The sequence below is a fragment of the Dreissena polymorpha genome, chromosome 15 (genome assembly GCF_020536995.1).
Source record: "Dreissena polymorpha isolate Duluth1 chromosome 15, UMN_Dpol_1.0, whole genome shotgun sequence".
Taxonomy (NCBI): Eukaryota; Metazoa; Mollusca; class Bivalvia; order Myida; family Dreissenidae; genus Dreissena; species Dreissena polymorpha.
In genome coordinates, this window is record NC_068369.1 from 30,692,948 (window position 1) to 30,703,395 (window position 10,448).

The following is a 10,448-nucleotide window of genomic DNA, read 5'->3' on the forward strand; positions in this document are numbered from 1 at the left end:
TCTGAAAGCGACATCATTATACCCACAACCTATGTTTACGTACCGTTCTTTGCATTGTTACTGAATCTTTTGCAAAAGACTTCAAATTATATAGAAGATTCAAACACAAGAAATAATGATTATTGTTTGGAATAATACTCATAACCACTAAAGCGTTAATGTTGATTCACCCTTGTTGTTCAAAGTTTAACAATAGCATTCTTGAACTTAGCCCCGGTAATCATTTATTATATATAGTTGACAATCAATAAAATAAAATTCAGTCATATGTATCTACGTGTGTTTGCTTATAAATATAAGATAAAACGGAACACTATTGTGTGTTTTGGCAACGTAAACATCGATTAATGTTTTACTCGGACATTGATTGTTCGGAATGCAAACCTTTACACCGTTTTATCTGTTATCGTTACACTCTTCCTTTTTCAAGGTAATTGTCCCTGTTGGTCTGAGACGATCATTGAAAAACTGGCTTTGATTTTAATTCGGTTTGCAAAGAGCAATTGTTAACAATTAATAGCGGTCAAACGGATATCTTAAAAAAAATAAACTTATTGAACTCTTTCAAAATAGTTAATTAAGTATATATTTGATTACTGAACATCTAAAGTAATCAAGTTTATATAAGGACATTCCAGTGATAGGAATAATATGAACGAAAATATCAAAAATGATATATAAGTAATCAGATTGTATGACGCCCCACTACAGACGTAACTTGTTTGTATACTAAGATAAAACGACGAGCATGTTAACTCGTTAAAAAGCCATGGTCATTCTGTAAACGCCGCCGACACATTTAAACAATGAGACGATGATTGTCAGTCAATTCTTAAAAAATAAGCAAATGTAAGAGACGAATTTTACTTACCGTATGCCGATGCAAGAACGCAAAGGCTCGCCAGAATGAACATGGATTGAATAGGCGCCATCTATAAAAAAAAAACTGTTGCCAATTTATTGCTGTGTTTTATCTCACTTCACAATGGCTCGGAGTCATAGTGATACATAATACACGATTTCGTCAAAGAAATGTTTATTGAACGACTACTACTTGCATGCAAACAAAAATAATGACCAGAACAAAAAAGTGGAACAAGAAGGACAGGAAATCGTAATTTTAAAGAGCAGTAATGGCAATGAAAAGCCCGCCAATAATTGAGGTAGAGAAAGAATGGACTAATTAATACACACACGTATATTATAAATGCACAAACATAAACACAACTGGGGTCACCGCTTGAGAACGTTGAATGCAAGAGCACCGGGAGTTTAAAACGGTTTTGTGGAGCTTAACAAATTCACGATACGCCCAGAACAATTATACTATGATAATAATTCAACTCTGTATATCATGGCAACATCGGCGAAAATCACATGTTTTTTTTCATTATTATTTCATATCTTTATATGCTGAATATAAATAAACGTTCCAAAAACTCATTAAACTAGTGGTCAAGTTACTTGTTTGCATAAGGTTTATATGAATGTGTATATTTTCGTAAAGCAGTGATGGATTAGCCCAAATTGTCATAATTTTAATAATCAAACAAATCAAACAAGAGTTCGTTAACTAACTCACTCATAACCTTACCTAAAGGATAATCTGCGACATTATAGACACAGCCAACGGAATTATGAACAAAGTCCACAAAATAATATATTTGTAATATTCTTAATGTCACTAGAACCACAAAAACGACATGAATAAAGTTTATTTACATCAAGATATACGCATAGCCTTGAATAGCGAACAGTTTCGTCGTCAAAGTCGAAAAGTTGGACAAACAAACCCTGTGAAGTCTCGCTATTTATACTTTAGCGACGGTTCAATTTTTTTCTTGTGGAAACAATGATGAGCTGTGTCTTGCATATGTCAGCACCAGGCTGCTACCAAAAAACATCATGGGATTTCAGAAATAGCATTCTTAATCTTACGTAATCATATGTTTCCACTATTTACAGGGAAATATAAAACATGTTTCAGAAAATGTCAATTGTATTATTACATGTGAAGTACATCGTTTGCCTTCTTCTGTTCTGTTTAAGATGCTAACTGCAAACTTGTTTATATTCATCGGCATGAAGTTTTGTGGGTTTTTTAATATAATGTGTTTTTTTAATGTAATGTCTTTTTCGTCGATATGTAAATTTGTTGATTGCTGTTTTCGGAAAAAAATGGGGAATTTTCGTCGGTTAATATCAGGTATGTTTCAGTTAATTTCTTCGAACGTTCAACAAACGAAAATTAATGCAAACGAAAATGTATGTCCCACCAATAATACCTATTTTACGGTATCGTCCTTTGACCACCCACAGTGAACCAAACGAACCTCGGAATTAAAGTTGGAATTTCAATAATAAAACCAGAACGAAGCTCAAATAATGCACATCGATGTAATGATAAAAATGTATTTCCTGTTGTAACTGAAACTCAGTTAAATAGTATATAATATAAACAAAAACATATTTAAAGACAATAATAGAGTATTGCTCTGAAATGTTTCGTACTCTTTTTTACGACAAAATACCACTGTATAAAGGGCCAAATGCATAAACAAGATACTGTCATTTAACTAAGGTTTTACGTGCGAATACAGTGAACTGTACAACAAAATTGCCTACATTTTAAGTACGAGAAAGCTAACAAATGTTGTTTTATTAGTTTATCAAGTATTCTTAAAAAACAATGAACATAAGTATCACGGTCGTTTTACCATCGATATAAGCAATAATATTCTTTGGAAACCGTTCATGAAAGGTTTGTGTTTTTATTTTGAACGGCTTTCAAAATTAATAACGTATTTATGCAAACGACGGTATAATAACTATATTGCACTCTAGAATACCCTTTGCATAGATCAGGCGTTTTTACACAAATCTTGTGAAAGAGCCTGTAACAGTGCTGTGTTTTACGCAATATTTGGCATTTCCCGCCTTGGGTTAAGAAGTAATAAGGCTAGAAACTACAATGTATTCACCGATAATAATGCGATTATGCTAATAATTTACATATCAAATCTGTGAAAGGTGTGTGCAATGTCTGCCCAATATGTATTCTGTGTAATTTCATATTTATAACGTACTAATAATATAAATTATCACTTCAAACTGGTTATCATCATCATCATCAGCAGCAGCAGCATCTTCATCATCATCATCTTTATCACCATCACGAACACCACCATCATTATCATCGTCATCATCATCTTCTTCTTCTTCTTCTTCTTCTTCTTCTTCTTCTTCTTCTTCTTCTTCTTCTTCTTCTTCTTCTTCTCCATCGTCGTTGTCGTCTTCATCGTCGTCGTCGTCTTCATCATCATCATCATCATCATCATCACTATCATCATCATCATCATCATCATCATCATCATTATCATCATCCTCATCATCATCATCATCATCATCATCATCATCCTCATCATCATCATCATCATCATCATCATCATCATCATCATCATCATCATCATCATCATCATCATCATCATCATCATCATCATCATCATCATCATCATCATCATCATCATCATCATCATCATCATCATCATCATCATCATCATCATCATCATCATCATCATCATCATCATCATCATCATCATCACCATCATCATCATCATCATCATCATCATCATCATCGTCATCATCACCATTACCACCGTCATCATCATCATCATCATCATGATCGTGATCGTCGTCGTCGCTGTCGACGACATCGTCGTCGTCGTGATCGTCGTAGTCGTTTTCGTCGTAGTCGTCTTTGTCGTCGTCATCCTCATCATCATACCGTTTGTGTGTATGTATTCCGGATGTGAAAAATTGAGGTAGAACATTGGTTTTGCGTTAAATACATACAGTCATTGAAACTGTCTACCAGCAATGACTTCTCACTTGCATTGCTAGATATAGACTCGCTCGAAATATGTGTTAACGAAAGAAAACTTACATTTTTGGACAGTTATGCAGTCTTCCGTGTAGATACTTGGCCAAGCATGTGTTCCTTAATAGACTGACGCGATTTCTTAACAATGACTATCAATGCCAGGGATTTATCCCAGATTTATTTAGGTTAATTCATAAGCACAATCTAAATGAAAATCTAAATATATACTTGAGAAGTGAGACATTTGTTTCAAAAATTCAGTGGAAGAGCATTCTTCGGAGATACGTGACAAATCAATCCAGAGAAGGCAGGTATTCGGAAATATGCACTCAAAGACCTTGCTTGTCGAAAATGCCGAAGGACGGTAGCCAATTTGTGCTTTATGCAATCTCAAAATCCTATCCAGAGTTGCTGCCCATACTGAAATCAGTGTATAAAGCTGTAGGGCGCATGTTATCGAGATTATACGCGGAACAGTGTCACAAGTGCTCAAGATGGTGTGAAAATAATAGTGAACACTTACTTTTTTCTGCCCTTATAATAATCCCAACATAACCGGCATGATAGCTCTCGTCATTCAAACTTGCGGGCTAGACTTCTTCTTGCAATGCTGCGGTTTACCGATTGACCAACAAGCATACGTGTTGATGTGTAAAACGTTGCCGAACGCAGGCGCGTCAAACTTTACAAAGTTTAAAACTTTATATCCTGGGCTAAAGGGAAACGTTGAACAAGCAACAAACTTGATCGTCGTAAATACTTAAGAGAACGTACTCTAGAATTTATGTTCGTAATTTGTTTACCAGTTTGCTTCTTATGTTGCAATCAATTTTACAGTAATACGCTATGAGTACTTCATCAGTGTTCATTAACCTCTAGAAGATTTACTTTCCTTAACAATATCAATTTAAGTGCATGCCTATAAATAATAGTTCAAATATATGTATATATAAGTTTACTATGTTAATCACGTCATTGTTTACTTTAAAGATGGCTTAAGAAGTGTACAATAGTGAACTATGCATACATATAACTCTTATGCTTTTTGTTAATAATTGTAAACCAGTGTTTTATTATTTGTTCATATATTCATGTATTTGGAGGAAATAAAGTTATATTTTTTTCCCGTTTTGTAGGGCTTATTGAGGTCAAACATTTGTAGCGCCGTCATTCATTAAGCAAGGGGGTCAAGATATCCGCAAAATAACACCGGTTTTGTGCTCAGCGTTGAATCCTTACATGGATCAGAACAGTAAATGTTATGTGTCAAGGTCACGACTTTATCCAAAATTCAACATTTTCAGGTAAAATTCTGGGTCAAACAGTCAAAGTTCAAGAGCATCAACCAAATATCATGTTCGAAGTGACGGCTGCATCGCTGAGCACAAATCTGGAGTCCGTTGTAAAATATCTTTTAAGATTCAAAAGTTATACACGTTTCGTACGGTCAATTTAGGTCAATTAAGGGCAAACAGTTTAGCTCCGTTATTCTTCAAGGGGTCAAGATATCTAAAAACTAACACCGGATTCGAGCTGAACGTTGAATCCTTACATGGATCTGAACAGCTAAATGTTTGTCTCAGTGTAACGACTTTACCCAAAATTTAACATTTTCTCTGATGTATTCATAAGGTCAAATTCATGGGCAAACCGTCCAAGTCCAAGTACATCAACCAAATATCATTTTTGAAGTGACGGCTGCATTGCTGAGCTCGCTGAGCACAAATCTGAAGTCCGTTGTGAAATATCTTCTAAGATTCAAAAGTAATACACGTTTCATAGGGTCATTTAGGTTAATTTAGGAAAAACATTTGTAGCTCCGTAATTATTTAGGGGATCAAGAGATCTCAAAACTAACACCGGATTCGTGCTCAGCGTTGAACCCACACATGGATCTGACAGCTTAATATGTTGTGCAAAAGTCATAGCTTCTCCAAAAATTCAATACTTTCCCTCATGAGGTCAAAGTCTGGCTCAAACTGTCAAAAGTCCAGAACATCAACAAAATATAATATACTAAGGGCCGGATGCATAGCTTAGCACAAATCTGAAGTCCGTTTTGGGATATCTTGTATGATGCAAAAGTAATACATGTTTCGTACGGTCAATTTAGGTCAATTTAATCAAACAGTTGTAGCTCCGTTATTCTTTACGCGGTCAAGATATCCGAAAACAAACACCTGATTCGTGCTTAGCGTTAAACCCTTACATGGATCTGAACAGCTTAATACTTTGTGTCAAGGTCATGGCTTTACCAAACATACATCAGGTCAAATTGTGGGTCAAACTGTCAAAGTTCAAGGACATCAACCAAATATCGTTTTGTAAATGACAGCTGCTTTACTGAGCACAAATCTGAAGTCCTTTTTGATATCTATTGTAAAAATCAAAAGTTAAACACGTTTCGTAGTGTCAATTTAGGTCGATATAAGTCAAACATGTGTAGATCTGTAAGGATTTAAAGGGTCAAGATAACACCGGATTCGTGCTCAGCGTTAAATTCTTACATGGATTCTAACAGCTTAATGTTTTTTGTCAAGATCTAGGCTTTACCCAAAATACAACATTTTCCATCATTTTAATCAGGTTAAATTCAGAGTCAAACTGTCAAAATTCAAAGAAATCAACAATAAGTCATTTTCTTAATGACGGCTGCATCGCTGAGTACAAATCCGAAGTCCGTTTTTAGATTTATTGTAAGTTTTAAAAGTAACACACGTTTCGTATGGTAAATTTAGGTCAATTTAGGCCAACCATGTGTAGCTCCGTCATTCTTTAAAAGGTCAAGATAACCGAAAACTAATACCGGATTCGTGCTGAACGTTTAATTCTTACATGGATCTTAACAGCTTAATGTTTTGTGTCATGATCACGGCTTTAACCAAAATTCAACAGTGCCCCACTTTCAGGCAAAATTCTGGGTAACAATGTCACAGTTCAATGACATCAACCAAATATCATTTTCAAAGTAACGACTGCTTCTCTGAGCACAAACCTGAAGTCTGTTTTGAGATATATTGTAAGATTCGAAAGTTATACACGTTTCGTAGGGTAAATTTAATCTGATTTAGGTTAAGCATATGTAGCTCTGTAATTCTTTAAGGGGTCAAGCTATCCGACAACTAACACCTGATTCGTGCTCAGCGTTGAAGCCTTACTTGGATCTGAACAGCTTAATGTTTTGTGTGAAGGTCACGGCTTTACCCAAAATTCAACCTTTTTCCTGATGTATGGTCAGGTCAAATTCTTGGTTAAACGGTCAAGGTATAAGGACATCAACCAAATATCATTTCCTAAGTGACTTCTGCATCGATGAGCACAAATCTGAAGTCTGTTTTCAGATATCTTGTACAATTTAAAAGTTATCCACGTTTCGTAACATCAATTTAGGTTAAACATATAAAGCTCCGTTATTCTTTAAGGGGTAAAAATATCCGAAAACTAACAAGTTCTCAGCATTGAATCCTGACACGGATCTTAATAGCTTTATGTTTAGTGTTAAGATCACACTGTTACCTTAAATATCAACATTTTCTCTGATGTATATACATCAGTTCAAATTCCGGGTAAAACTGTCAAAGTTCAAGGACATCAACAAATATCATTTTCTAAGTGACAGTTTGAATCGCTGAGCACAAATATGAAGTCGGTTTTAAGATATCTTTTAAAATTCAAAAGTTCGAATCCGATTTTTTGCTCAGCGTTGAATCTTTTTCGGAACAGAACAATGTTTTATGCCAAGGTCACGGTCACATGAAAATGAGAATTAGTTGATTTCCCTGAACTTTGCCTTTTTTACCCAATACATGTATATTATCTTATGTTTTATTTTTAATAATCATGACACTATAGTTCTTCTAAATGCGACCTTCATTCAGTATAACAAGTTGAACAATCGAATTACTGAGCACATTTGCTATAAGAAATACTATTGTACGCTCCTTTTTGCCTGTATAGGGCCTGATGACAATCTCAATATCACATTTTAATATTATTTATATTTGGGCCTTTTTACTCAAAATGTTAACGACCATTAATGCAAACGGCCTTTAATTTATGGATCAAGTTTTTTTGTGACGTAATGGTTAACCCTTTGATGTACTTTTTCATATTATACAAAGATATGTATGCTCGAATAATGTGCGTGTGTTTGATAATAGTGTTGCTTTTGAAATTAATTGACCTTTGACCTGCAGTTATTAGATTGTTACTTTAACATAAATTTTAAGCAACAGGGCCCAGAAGACGTCGTTGAAAAGGTCAATATTAAAGACCTACAAGAAGCAATCCTACTGGGGTCATAACCATTGCCCTTCACATATTTCAGTTGTTCTCATTTATTTGATAAAGTGATAATGCCTCAAAAAATATCGGGAGTAAATCACGTACTCAACATTTTAACTGGAGAGTAATGGAAATAGAGTTACCTTTGACAATCAAACACCCAATATTCATGTTAATTTAATAAATTGCATTTTCTGATTCTACACTACAACAGTTTGAAAGCAATCCTTTTTTCGGATAAGTGAAATGTCATATGAATATTGGCTTAAATTTGAAGCTAGTGGATCTAGTCAGGGTATAGTACAGTAGCTCCAGACATTATATTGTTTAACGAGTTTGCGGCCTTAGGCTTACATAACATAAACACGCAACAAACTTGACGCACCATCAATACCACAAAATCAAATAATAACTGATATCAGTATGCTTATATCTATTTTTTGTTTCAGTAGATCATTACAGGTGCTTTAAGCGCGATCGACACTGCTTCTTATACGGATGTTAGTCGCAGATCGGGCAGCAAGCGCCTGGCGGTTTGTAGCCTTTGCAGGGCGGACAAACGACAGGGGAACAATTCACCGAGCCATTTTTACAATAACACCGCACGCATGGCTCCTTGCTCTTTACATCGTCACCTATAAAGAAAATGAGGATTTAATCTAGTAGTATTAAGGAGTGATAAGAACAATAAACATTTTCACGACTAACGCAGACTGGAATGAAATAGTTACTGCGATTATTCTTTAATATTAAACCTAATTTTCTTCCGAGACCAAACACTAAGTACTTTTCACTGTAATCGCCTTTGCCTTTTAAAGCATTCTAATATTATGAAGTAAAATTTCCGTATTGTGTTATTATCGTCTAGCTTCTGTTTTTGTATCATTGACTGCGCTCTTGATCTATATTTAAGCGGAAAAAGCACACAACATTGTTTCATAATCCGATCGATTTTCTAAAAAAAAAAAAGAAACAAACACATGCAAAAAGATGGATTTCTATCTTATGGTTGTTATGATAAGTATAAACATGGTAAAACAACCATACGTTATTTATAAATTCATTTGATGCATGAGTAACCTGAACTATATACTGCCTAAAGCAAATAATACTTCTTTACTAAAATACCAATCTAACGAATTTAAGAACACTTTAATAAAATTAGTACCTTCGTCATAGTATCCACCATTGTAGGAGCACCGTTCTGAAATTGAGGCATAAATTAATTCTTAGACAAATAAAATAGCATCTCATTAACGGTGTTTTGAAATTCAATCAAAAATATCAAAAGTTTATATAATATTTGTTTCACACAACATTGATATTTTACTTTATGAAACGTATTCAAACCAGAAATAAGTACGCCAGATGGTGTAACTACCAGAGTTAAAAGAAAAATTACAAATATATAACTGAAAAGACAAACCAGTAAAACGTTTTCCACTTTTTCCAACTATTTATAAAGATAAAATAATGCATGTGTTTTAAAAAGAAACATGCTTTCCAATGGAACAAATCGATTAAAATATATTTGAAGACCCTATGAAATTGACATTTTCAAGATTTTCGGAAATCTTACAATAATTTCGAGTTCACTGACTAGAGTATTTATGCAGAAACAATTTACCATGGAGCTGTTATTCCAATGTTAAAAATTGTATTATAATAGTAGTAGTATAATAGTACAATAGTAGTTTAACATACCCAACAACTAATATATGAACTTACTGGGACAAATGCGTTTAGAACACTCGACTTTTCCATCGTCACATTTGCAGTCGTTACAGTCGTCTTTGAACGTTTGATCGTGCTTGTAGGTTTTTCCTTCGTAGGTGCATGGGTCCTCTGTAATACAACATAGATATACAAATAAGTGAAACTTCAGCTGCGTCGGAGGGAGAGAAAAAAACATTATAATAGCATGTTGCTCTGTATTTATGACAATTAGCACATATTTAAACCGGGAATAAACACATATACTAGACATCACCATCAAGTACAGAACAGCACATACAAAAAAATAACATGGGATTACCGAATTAGAGCAGTCAAGTCAAAGCATTTGGAGATTATACTGGAGATCAAAACCAAAAATCATCATGTACATATAGCTATTAACGTCAATAAAGCATCTATCAGATAAATCATCGACTTCCAACGGCCAATGAAAAAACTACTGTGGATTTAAAACATCTTTTAAGGAGTTCAAAACCTCAAATTTGGCTCATAGCTATTCACAAATCGTTTGAGTAAATAATACTATATATACATATTAATTAACCTC

The 10,448-nt window shown here is 34.3% G+C and overlaps 1 long non-coding RNA gene across 1 annotated transcript in view; it reads right to left on the minus strand.

Annotated features, from left to right (window-relative positions):
• LOC127861281 (uncharacterized) overlaps positions 1 to 10,008 on the minus strand; it is a 14,215-nt gene extending 4,207 nt beyond the window's left edge. Inside the window, exon 1 of the long non-coding RNA XR_008040150.1 lies at positions 9,893 to 10,008. This is a non-coding gene — a long non-coding RNA (uncharacterized LOC127861281). The remainder of the gene's footprint in view (positions 1 to 9,892) is intronic.
• Positions 10,009 to 10,448: the final 440 nt, after the last annotated feature.